At 48.5% G+C, this 12,665-nt stretch overlaps 1 protein-coding gene across 3 annotated transcripts in view; it reads right to left on the reverse strand.

The window, feature by feature from the left end:
- Positions 1-12,665, reverse strand: part of ELMO1 (engulfment and cell motility 1) — a 464,971-nt gene that overhangs the window by 376,685 nt on the left and 75,621 nt on the right. The window contains exon 1 of one of the 3 annotated variants that reach the window (XM_030551369.1): positions 279-348. The exons of the other annotated variants lie outside the window; for them this stretch is intronic. The gene's annotated coding sequence lies outside the window, so the exon portion shown is untranslated. Of the gene's footprint in view, positions 1-278; positions 349-12,665 lie in introns of those variants that run through there. 3 annotated transcript variants of the gene reach the window in all.

A 12,665-nucleotide genomic window follows, 5' to 3' on the forward strand; every position in this document is an offset into this window, starting at 1 on the left:
TCTAATGCTGCTTTCATTTCCTATGTATTGCCTGGCTCAGCAGGTGCATGAAAATATGTCTGTGTCAGGGAGAATGCAAATATACATATAGCAAAAGCATAAACATAAAACAATGCCACCCCCCAAAGCTAGCCAGCCTGTTAGAAAGATGGCTGAAGCACTGGAATGTACTGTGAATAATAGTCATGCATTGGACAGTTTTAAATAGAGAAACTATTTTTAAATGTTTTTAAATACAGTTAGTGAAAAGCCACAAACTACAAGAGCCTGAACATTACATTTCACTTCTGGAGACCCAAGGAGCCTGATTAAATTTACTGATAGAGCTTGCACTCAGCTCTCCAAAAAGAGAGATTGCCCAGGAAGTTATGGGCAGGAAACACTGTTTCTCTTAACTATAGCAATGATCTTCTATGTGTTCACAAATAGATCACTGCGCTATAGCAACCAGGATGTCAGGAGGAAGGCAGAATGCACAGCGTTTTACACACACACACACACACACACACACACACACACACACCTCTCTCACCTAACAGATTCAGAGAAATCCGTGCACAGAAACTCCTTTCTAGAATAGAAACTCAGAGCTTGAATTTGCTAGTGTGTATGAATGTATATAGCATACGTTTACAGCATATGTAATCAGACAGTTTTATATGGTGTTGCTGCTGTGCAAAAGAATTAATAACAATAGGTTTCACAGCTAATGGTGTGAGATGTGACTTTTGAGGGGAGGAGAACCCAACTATCCATTGATATAGATGTTAAGCTTTATTTCTGTTTTATTTTTTCCTTATATGATGTAGCAAAGATTATCTCCAAGAAAGTCAACTGATACAGAATTGTTTTCCTGAGTCTGCTGACGGCAGCTTCAGGCCTCTATCACAGCTTAGTGGTTGCAGATCAGGGACCGGCAGTAACCAAGTAATCTTTTCTCCTTAACCTGCATCCTTCATCCCACCCCTTGTATGTGACATTCATACTTGTCTGTCAAGTATATCATTTAGATTGTAATCTCCAAGTCTTCTATATGTGCTCAGTGAAGAGCCTTACACTCTTGTTGCTGCTACAAAATACATTATAAACAATACGCTTGCCAAAAAGGACCCAAAAATGGAGGGCAGTCCTCTGGAAGGACAGCACTGTCCCACCCTCCTTCACAATAGAAAGAAGAGGTGCATACATGTACAGACACAGACACACACAGTAGCCATGAGAGTTGAGAAGAAAATATAGAAGAAGGTGGAAGTTGGGAGAATTTCAGACACCTCATAGTAACAGGCAAGTACAAAATTGGAGTCCCTGAACACCCCAGTAAGAACTCCTGCACCCTCCTATACCAATCAGCTGTGAATGGGTGGACAAGCTTCTCACCAGAGCACTGCTCCACACCTCTTTAGGGGTGCTGTACACCTGCCCCACCCCCACTCTTTTTGATTGGTCTTTCTTGAGAAAGTTTAGTCCTCAGGCCAGCGTCTGGCCAGTTTTTCAAACCCTGGACGTTCTATTATCGCATACGCTAAAAGGTACTAATGGAACATTTCATGAGTGTGTTAACATTTCATTATTGCCAATGACAACAACATCAATCTCAACAGCAGCAAAGAATCCTGTGGCAACATCAATATCAACAGCGTAACTATCACTGCATTGGCAGGGACAAGCACCATGGCAAAAACAGAATCGAAAGCAAAGCAAAAAAGACAATGGATGGGATGGAGGGAGAATCATGAGGCTTCTTGGGGAAAAAAAATGGAGAAGTTTGGTGATATTTCTATTACCTACAGAAACCTGTTGGGGAGGTTAGAGCAGGGGTCGGCAACCTATGGCACGCGTGCCAAGGACGGCACGTGAGCCGATTTTTAATGGCACTCTGCTGCCTGCCAGGACTCCAGCAGGCAGAAGGGTGCCATTAAAAATCCTGCCCTGCCCAACCTACTCTCCTCCACCCTCCACTCCCCCCGCGAGTGCAGGTAGCAGAAGCATAGGCATGCACACAGGGTGGGCAAATGGCCCCACTCTCCCGGAGTGGCAAGCCGCAGGGTCCGTGCTCCAGGGCCAGAGCACTGGGCCAAGCGCAGCAAGCTGATGGCCCCTCCTCTACCTTCCCCCCTCCCCTGGAGCCATGCCATCGTGCGCGCAGAGCTCTGGGGGCGAGGGCTGCGCACTCCCGCGGGGCAGTGTTTGGCTCCGCGGTGAGGCAGACACACTCCCTGCTCAACCGGGGCCCTGCCGCCGCGTGTGCAGCTCTCTGAGGGGCGGGGTCCAGACCCAGGGAGGTTAAATAAGGGCTGGGGGCAGTCAGGGGATAGGGAGCAGAGTGGGTTGGATAGGGGGTGGGATCCTGGGAGTCCCGGGATCTGTCGGGGGCAGGGGTTGGATACGGGTCAGAGCAGTCAGGAGACAGGGAGCAAGGAGGGTCCGGAGGGGGGCAATTGGGGGGGGGTCTCTGGAGGGGGTGGTCAAGGGACAAGGAACTGGGGAGGTTGGATGAGTCGGGAGTTCTGTGGGGGCCTGTCAGGAGGCAGAGGTGTGGAGAGGGGTTGGGGCAGGCAGGGAGCAGGGAGGGGTTGGATGAATCAGAAGTTCTGGGGGTCCTGTCGGGGTGGAGAGCGGTTGGATAGGCATGGAAGTCCCGGGGGTCTGTCTGGGAGCAGGGGTGTCGATAAGGGTCGAGGCAGTCAGAGGACAGGTAAGGGGTAGGGTCCTGGGGAGGCAGTCAGGGGACAAGGAGCAGGGAGGCTTAGATGGGGATGGGGTCCTGGGGGGCAGTGGTCCCAGGAGGGGGTAGTCAGGGGACAAGGAGCAGGGGAGTTGAGGGTTCTCAGGGGGGCAGTCACCCAGCCCTCTGCACTGAGCCCTGACCCCACCTCACACACACCCTGCCCTCTGCCCTGAGGCCCACACCACCACACACCCCCGAGACCCCTGCCCTGAGCCCTATATCTCCCTCATACACACCCAGCCCTCTGCTCTACTCCTTCATCCACTCAACCCCAGCCCCACCCTGAGCACCAAACGGGAGCTCCTGCACACACACCCCAACATTCCCACCTGCACCCCTCGCACCAAATGGGAGCTGCTCTGGTAAGCGCCCCACACCCAAACTTCCTGCCCAGACCCTTCACCCCCAGCCTTGTGCTCAGTGCACTCCCACCCTCAGCTCAGTGCAGAGAGGAGGAGAATGGGCCAGAACCAGGGAGAAGGTAGGTACTCACTGTGTGTGTGCAGGGCTGGGACCCCAGACTGGCAGCGGACTGAACGGGTCCGGCAGCCAGGATCCCAGCTGTCAGGAGCTGGCGGATGGAACCCCTGAGCAGCAGTAGGCTGAGCCACTCAGCCTACTGCCGGTCTGGGGTCCCGGCCACCGACCCCGCACAGCTTGCTGCCGGTTTGGGGTTCTGGCTACCGGATCCTTGCCAGCCGCAGGCCCCGCTCAGCTCGCTGCAGGCCTAGGTGAACAGAACCCCAAGCCAGCAGCGAGCTGAGCAGGTCGGCGGTGTAAGATCAACATTTTAATTTAATTTTAAATGAAGCTTCTTAAACATTTTGAAAACTTTATTTTACAGTACAACACTAGTTTAGTTATACAATATATAGACTTATAGAGAGAGACCCTCTAAAAACATTAAAGTGTATTACGGGCACACAAAACCTTAAATTAAAGTGAATAAATGAAGACTCAGCACACCACTTCTGAAAGGTTGCAGACCCCTGAGTTAGAGAGACCAGGATTAAGCATAAGCAATCCTGCCATGCACCAGTGGTGACAAGACACAGAAAGATCCACTTTTTTCTAACACCACACAAGGAATTAGAAAAGTACAGACAACAGTTATAAAATTCAGTATATTCTCCTGCTCCCTACTTCATTGTCAAGCTTCTGCCTAACTTTCCCCAGCCTCCCTCTTCTCCCTGACTTCCTGTTACAGATTTAAAGAAACAAACATACCGATTTTATAAACAGGGTTGTGGAAGGCATACAAAGCACACTCCCCATTCCATACTTACATGTGAACAGGGGCAGCTCCAGGCATCAGCATGCCAAGGCACGGGGGGCGCTCTGCCGGTCGCCGTGAGGGCGGCAGGCAGGTTGCCTTCGGCAGCATGCCTGCAGAGGGTCCGCTGGTCCCGCAGCTTCGGCGGACCTCCCACAGGCATGCTGCCGAATCCACGGAACCAGGGACCTCCTTCAGGCAAGCCGCCGAAGGCAGCCTGCCTGCCGTGCTTGGGGCAGCAAAATACCTAGAGCCGCCCCTGCATGCGAACACACTTTGTAACAGGATGAGATGTGGGAGCAATTCAGTACAATCTTCTCCTCTCTGCCTATGGGATTTAAAGGGAAGGCAACTCACAGCCTGATAATCCCCTTGGCGGTCAAGCTAATTGTAAGGCCAGCCATGAAAGTTGGGAAAGTTTTGATTCATGATTATTTCTAAGCAAAATAACATAATCCAGCTGTAAATCTACAGGTAACATCGATTATGTACAAATGGGGAAATTAACCCCTGATTTTACTTTATTGAATCCTGGTCCATCTTAAACAATCCTGCAGAGGTGTGAAAGTAAAACACATAGGTAGCCTTAACAACAGTTTTCCCTGCTGCTGTTCTTTCTTAAACCAAATTTAGCTTTGGAAAAAAACAAGACCCTGTGTTCCATTTATGGTATAAAAGAAAAGTCCACAGAGATTTTTAGAAAACACCTTATCTTGACTGATTTCTAATAGAAGTTGATATAGAACAATCCTCTGCATAACCCGAATGTTGGAATCATAATCAGTTCAGCTGATGTAAACTGATGTTTGAAAAATTCTGACAAATGAGCTCATAAATGTGCAAATTCTAAAAATTAAAGCTATAACATACAATGTATATTCCTTGAAGAAAGTATGGTGCATTTCAAACAATATATGTTGTCCTTTGGATGGTCTCCTATGTTATCGTAATGAACTCTGAAGCTGGAAATCAGAATATCCCTCATGTAATGTGTTGCAAAATGCATGAGATCAGACACTTAAGCACCCAGTTTACCTACCTGGCTCTGAGAGATTAACTCAATATACAAGCCAGTACAGCATAAACTCCATGACTGTGCCAGTGAGTTATGAATTGCCCTTATTTATTTATTTTTTTAAACCACACATAGATTGCACATAAAACACCGGATTTTAGATTTGTAAGAGATGAGTGCCATGAGAATGTAAAATAAATAATATTTTGCATTTCTATTGTGGCTTCTATGCAAAAAATCTCAATGCACTTTAAATAATTAATATTTATAATTATTACTCTGTCCGCATGAAGTAGGAAGTATTATCTTTATGTTACAAATGGGGAAATGGAGACTTCAAGAGGTCATATGACTTAACACCTAAAAGAAGTCTATGTATGGCTGAGAACAGAACTCTAGTCTCCTGACTCCTACTCCTGGGTTTCATCCACCAAAAAAAAAACAAACCAAAAACCGCGCCGCATTTCCTGTCTTTCACATGAGAGAATTAGTGGTCAAATATTAGTGCAAGCTCACTTCACCAGCAAGAAAATTAAAGGCGTTAAGGATTCAAAACCAACTTGCATTTGAGAATTTATTAAAGTATTTGATGCTTTCTCAGGATGCCCACAACTGTGAAGCACCATGTTCTCCCTCTCCTCCACACTGCACCACCTCTGTATGTGCGCACGCACGTGAGAGTATGTGTGTGTGTATGAGAGAGAGAGAGAGAGAGATTGATTTGCTGAGGCTAAACTGAGTGTCAGCTCCCTTTACACCCCCAATCTGTTAACCACTCAAATAATCTCCTCTGAGCTTTGCTAGCCCTTACTTCGCCTTGCAGGTTAACATTTGGTGTACCCCAGTCTCCGAGCTCCTCTGATGCATCACCATGGAGCGTCCAGCCCCAGTCACTGGGCACTCACAATAACTCAGCCTTATGGTGAAGAACAAGTGTGTAGTAACTCCCAGGTTTGCTATTCTCAAGGAAACAGCCAGAGGTGAAAGTAAGCAGATACAGTATAGTATGGCGTACTGACAAGAGCCAGTACGCTGTGCCGCACTGGCTTCTGTGGCGGGGATTTAAAGGGCTCTGGGATGCCTGTGGCTCCGGTGGCCGGGCTGGGGCCGGATTTAAAGGGCTCAGAGCTCCCCGCGGCTGTGGGCAGCCCAGAGCCCTTTAAATCCCGGCCCCAACCCAGCAAAGCTCGGAGTTCCCCGCAGCAGCCGGAGCCCCAGGTCCTTTAATTTGCCCCTGAGCCCCGGGGGGCTCCCAGCCACCTCTTCAGCTGGGATCCCCTGGTTGATGTAAAGGCCCTAAGGCTCCCACCCACAGCCGGTGCCCCAGGGCCTTTAATTCTTGAGAAGCCACATCTCTTCTGTTTGAGGCCATGCCCCTTCCGGGTGAGGCCACGCCCCCCTGAGGACTCCGGCAATACCAGTAAGTCCTGTAAGTTACTTTCACCCCTGGGAACAGCGTACACACAGTTTCACTGGCACAACTCAGGATCAGGTCCTTTATCACACCACAGAGATATACTTATAATGAAAGAATCAAATTTATTATCAAAGATTAAGATACCAAGAATGGATAATGGAAACAGAAATGATCACATACAAAACACAAGTATAGCACACTTCTTGGAGTCTAAACTTGAGGTTAACAGGCTAAAATCCATGTCTAAAGCAATTTCTCACCCAGGACAGGTTGAGATTCCATTTTCATGCATATAATCATCCAGTGCCATTCCTGTCCCTCAGTTATAGTCCAAATATACATCTGCAATGCACTCCCCAAAAAGGCTTTTTCCCCCCCTGCTGTTCTCCTCTTCCTGTTAAATCTGCATTTAGCTACACTGGTGCTTGTGAATGAGACAATGTTCAATTTACATTTCAACAGATGGATGAATAAACATCTCTGGTCTGGCAGAAAACCTGTTTCTCCACTCTGCTTGGGAGAAACACCTTGATACAAATTTTAAGAACACATTGTAAGCACACAGACATAAAACACTTAAAATATCATCAGTACATACATCAATGACTAGCATGATCCCAGCCTCCCACTGAAGATTCCACATGACACTCTTTACAGATAGTATGACAGCAATGTGTTAGGTGTAGCAAGTTTGTCAGGCCTGACAGGAGTTGCTGACACACAGTACAGGTTTCAGAGTGGTAGCCGTATTAGTCTGTATCAGCAAAAACAACAAGGTGTCCTTGTGGCACTTTAAAGACTAACAAATTTATTTGGGCATAAGCCCACGAAAGCTTATGCCCAAATACATTTGTAAGGGTATGGCTACACTTACATTTGTGCAGCTCTGGGAGTTACAGCTGTGTTCGTACAGTTGTGTAGGGACAGCGCTGCAGTGTGGCCATACTGACAGCTACCAGCGCTGCAGTTTGGCCACATTTGCAGCATTTGCAGCGCTGTTGGGAGTGGTGCATTGTGGGCAGCTATCCCACAGAGCACCTCATCCCATTTTGGCGCTGTGGGTTGTGGGAAGGGGACGGAAGGGTGCGGGTCATTCCGCTTCCTGTCCCAATGCCCCGTGGTGCATCACTACACATTCCAAGCAGTTTGGCGCCATTGTGAGTCTGCAACGTGATTTCTGTTACAAATGGAGCCCGAGCTGCTAAGGACTTTGCTGAAGAATGTTGCCAGCATATCATGTTTGGCAGTTGAGCTATTCCTTCAGCTCCAAAGTGACAGTGAGGAGTCAGACGATGATATTGATTCGCCTGACGCGCAAGACGCTAAATTGCTTTTGGCAGTAACGGACGTGCTCAGCACCGTGGAACGCCGCCTTTGGGCTCGGGAAACAAGCACTGAGTGGTGGGATCACATCATCGTGAAAGTCTGGGATGACGAGCAATGGCTGCAGAACTTTCGGATGAGAAAAGCCACTTTCATGGGATTGTGTGCTGAGCTCGAACCTACCCTGCGGCGCAAGGACATGAGATTGAGAGCTGCCCTGCCAGTGGAGAAGCGGGTGGCTATTGCAATCTGGAAGATGGCAACTCCAGACAGCTACCGATCGGTCGCGAACCAGTTTGGAGTGGGAAAGTCGACCGTTGGAATAGTGTTGATGCAAGTTTGCACGGCCATTAATCGCACCCTGCTAAGAAGAACCGTGACTCTGGGGAACGTGCAGGACATTGTGGATGGCTTTGCACAAATGGGTTTCCCAAACTGTGGAGGGGCGATAGATGGGACACATATTCCTATTCTAGCACCACCCCACCTAGCATCCGGGTACATTAATCGCAAGGGGTATTTCTCTATGGTTCTCCAAGCGCTTGTGGATCACCGTGGGCGTTTCACTGACATTTACTCAGGATGGCCTGGAAAGGTGCATGATGCACGCATCTTTCGGAACAGTGCCCTGTTCAGGAAGCTGCAGGCCAGGACTTTTTTCCCAGACCGCAAGATCACAGAAGGGGACGTCGAAATGCCCATTGTGATCCTTGGAGACCCCGCTTACCCCTTAATGTCATGGCTCATGAAACCGTATACAGGGAAGCTTGACAGGAGCAAGGACCGGTTCAACTATAGGCTGAGCCGGTGCAGAATGACTGTGGAGTGTGCTTTCGGCCATTTAAAAGGGCGCTGGAGGTGTTTCTAGAGGAAGCTAGATTTGGGGGAAAGCAGCATCCCCGCTGTTATATCCGCGTGCTGTACCCTCCATAATATTTGTGAAGGGAAGGGTGAAACATTCAGTGAGGAATGGACCTCCGAGGTTCAACGCCTAGAGGCTGAATCTGCACAGCCAGAGAGCAGGGCTACTAGAGAAACCCAGCACAGGAATTCAAGGATTAGGGATGCCTTAAGGGAGCAATTTGAGGCTGAAAGCCAACAGTAATGTTTGGTGCCTTGCATGGGTGTGAAGTATAGTGGTTACAAAGATTTGCTGTGCCTGTTTTTCCCATGGGGTACAGTATTTCTCACTTTCTGCAATAATAAAAGATGTTTTAAAAGCCAAGAAATCATTTATTCAAAATACAGTACATAAAAGGGCAGAGGGGTAGGATGGTGGACTGTACATTCAGAGGTTTGAATATGTCCTGCCTGGATTGCTGTTCAATGCCTGCTGCACTTCAGGATTAATATGCTGCATTGTGATGGGGGATGAGTACATAGGGGAAGGGTTGTAGTTCTCAGGGCTGGCAGGTGAACATACAGGTGTTGGGGGCAGCTGGTGGTGGTAAGAACCAGGCTGCTGGAGAAAGGTGTTTTGAGCAAACACTGGGGAACAAGGGAGAGAGCTTTGGGAGAGGTGGGGGTTAGCACGGTACTGATCTGCCTGCATGGCTACGAGAGACTGCATACAGTCCGTTTGGTGCGCCAGGAGGCTTATCAGCTGCTTTGTGGTTTTCTTGGTAGCCAATTCCTTTCTCCTGCTTTGTGTTTCCCTCCACTCATGCATTTTCTCTCTCCAGTCCTGCAGCCTCTTACTCTCTCTGGCATACTGATTTATAACTGCTTTGACCAAATCTTCTTTGCTTTTCCTTGGCTCATTCCTCAAGTTCTGTAGTCTTTGAGCAGGCTGTGATAAGGCTGGAGGATTCAAGGACACAGAAAAAAACAGAAATAGAAACATTTAATACAGAGGCTACATTGTTTATTATCACAGTGAAGGAGTTTGTAGACTATTTGTAGCATCATTTACACACAGCAAACATAGCACAGAGAGGCCACAGCAGTGAAGACATGGCGAGTACTGGGGTGAGTGTTTCTGCCGCGACTCACCTGTGAAGGGGAACTGCTTGAGTCAGGGCTCACGGGTTTCTGTGCACTGGGGAAAGCAGAGAGCAGCTGGGGGGGGACCTGCACTGAACACCACCCCTACAATTGTCACAGCAGTTACTCCTCTGTGAAGGGGAACTGCTTGAGTCAGGGCTCACTGGGGTTTCTGTTCATTGGGGAAAGCAGAGAGCAGCTGGGGGGGACCTGCACTGAACACTATCCCTACATTTTCAACAGGATTTTCTACTGCCAGATATATCACTGCTGCGTGTTACCTGGGAAGAGAGGGAGGGTCTTCTACAGCAATGTGGATTCCACCCTGGCCCCTATGCAGCTTGCCTGTGTGCAGCAATGGTCCCCCCACCCCTCGGAGCACAGTGGCACGGACGCGTTAGCCTGACTGGCACAAGGACCACGGTGGCTCTCGCTATAAACTTGCGCAAGCACATTGCCCACGGTCTGGCTGAAACTTTTGAAGAGATTACTGAGGCCGATTACAGAGACGTGATAGACCAAATCAATGGGCTATTCCACATCTAGGCATGCATGCAGGCAGCCATAACCCTTACCCTTCTCTCCCAAAACAGTTCCATCCTAAAAATAAAATCTGCTTACCGGGAACCCGTTCCTCTGCTTCTTCTTCACCAACAAGTTCCAGCTGCTGTGACTGGCTAGCTTCCTCCTGGCTTGAGAAGAGCTCCTGGCTGCATGCCTCCTGGGACTCTGGGGTGTCTCCCTCCACCCCAGTAGCCTCACTCTCGGCTTCCTCTACACCCTCCCCCACTTCTCCCTGCTCTGAACTCTCCATCGTGCTCCTCGGATTGGCAGTGGGGTCACACCCAAGTATGGCATCCAGCTCCTTGTAAAAACGGCAGGTTGTGGGGGCAGCTCCTGAGCAGCGGTTTCTCTCACGGGCTTTGCAGTAGGCACTCCGCAGCTCCTTTACTTTTACCCTGCACTGCAACGCGTCCCATTCATGGTCCCTTAGCAGCAAGGACTTTGATATCTGCCCATAGGTATCATAATTTCTACAGCTGGAGCGCAGCTGTAATTGCACAGCTTCCTCACCCCAAACACTGATGAGGTCCTGCAGCTCGGAAGTGTTCCATGCTGGGGCTCGTTTGGGGCGTGGAGGCATGGTCACTAATTGATTGATTGATTGATTGCACTCCACACCTGGCTGAGCAAACAGGAAGGGGATTTTTAAAATTCCCGGGGCATTTAAAAGGCAGGTCACCTGAGCCCAGGGCAGTGGAGTGTGAAACGATGAGCAAAGTGGCTGAAAAGATATGCTGGGATACCTCCTAATACCCTGGAGGCCAATAAAAGCGCTTTTGGTGGCCACACTTGATGACCAGCGCTGCATGACCAGCGCTGGAATCGCTACACCCCAAGCAGACCAGGTGTACAGCCAGCGCTGCAACCAGGGAGTTGCAGCGCTGACCGTGCTTTGCAAGTGCGGACACAGAGTGAGTTGCAGCGCTGTAACCCCATCACCAGCACTGCAACTCTCCAGTGTAGCCAAGCCCTTAGTCTCTAAGGTGCCAGGAGGACTCCTCATTATTTTTGCTGATATAGAGTAGTGAACCCTTCATCAACTGGGACCAATGGGCCTCCTCTGTGTCACAAAGACTACATCTGCACTAGAAGTGTGACAGTGGCAACTGCACCACTGTAGCGCTTCTGGTGAAGACCTCTAAGCCGACGGGAAAGAGCTCTCCCTTCAGCATAATTACTTCACTTCCCATGAGAGTCGTACCTATGTCAGTGGGAGAAGCTCTCGCACCGACACAGCGCTATCTACACCAGCGCTTAGGTTAGTATAATTTACGTCTCTCCGGGGTGTGGATTATTCATCCCCCTGAGCGACATAAATTTAACCAAAGTAAATTCTAGTGCAGACAAGGTCAAATTGCCTTCTGTATTTTTGATGTATAAAATATTCAAGAATCACATGGATCTGGGCCAGGTGACCACTTTGGAATCAATCCCAGAAAAGGTTTTTCCTCGGCCTTGCTCAAAGAATGCCCTGGTGCAACCAGCTGAAGACATGTGAATAAGAAAACATCACTCTTCATGAATCTCTCCAATAACAGGTAAAATAGCACAGAGTGGAGTCACACCAAACTATACAAATCTGCCATTTATAAAGAGGACGCATGACCTGCTCTTGGGATCTTACATAACCACATCTTGTCAAATCTAATCAGTTTCCTCTGCTGAGTTCAAGAGGCCAAGGCAAACAAAAACTAAGTGGCAAATTTAGCTGAAAGGTCCCCCAGAGACCAAATCTGATTAACAATTTTAGAAAGATAATCCAACACTAGATTAATATACCCAAGAGAGTTATTTCTGGATTTAAACTGCAAGTCTGAACAGCCAACTCTGAGGAGTTGTAATATTCTTCTCTGCTGTCTCTGACAGAAGGCCAAATAGTGCACTGAAGCCAGAGCATTGGATTTAAACTTTATATACATACAGAGGCTTTCCTGCTTCTCCCTTTGCTTTGGTTATGCTCTCAGTGCTATTCACCTCTGAACCTGAAAACACACACAGTTCCAGGAGACCCAAGTCCATAACACTCACAGATGCTTTGACACAGTGCAAGACAAAACCAATTCAGGATCAGGATTGCAGCAGTTGAGGGGGCAGGACATTTACCTCTGTGGAAATGCCGGCTCAGGAACCTTTTGCCCCTTCTCTGCCTTCACTCTGATCACTGGCATTCTAATATACCCGCTCATAAGGTCTGATCCAACTTCCAGTGACTTCAGTGGAAAGATTCCCATTGTCTTCAAAGGGAGTTGGATCAGACCTTTGATTTCCAGAATAGGCCATTTCTTTGACATCACATTGACAGATCCACATCAATAATCCACACAAGAGAAACCTGCAGTCCACTGTGTGTTCAAAAAACACC

The sequence above is a fragment of the Gopherus evgoodei genome, chromosome 2 (genome assembly GCF_007399415.2).
Source record: "Gopherus evgoodei ecotype Sinaloan lineage chromosome 2, rGopEvg1_v1.p, whole genome shotgun sequence".
Taxonomy (NCBI): Eukaryota; Metazoa; Chordata; order Testudines; family Testudinidae; genus Gopherus; species Gopherus evgoodei.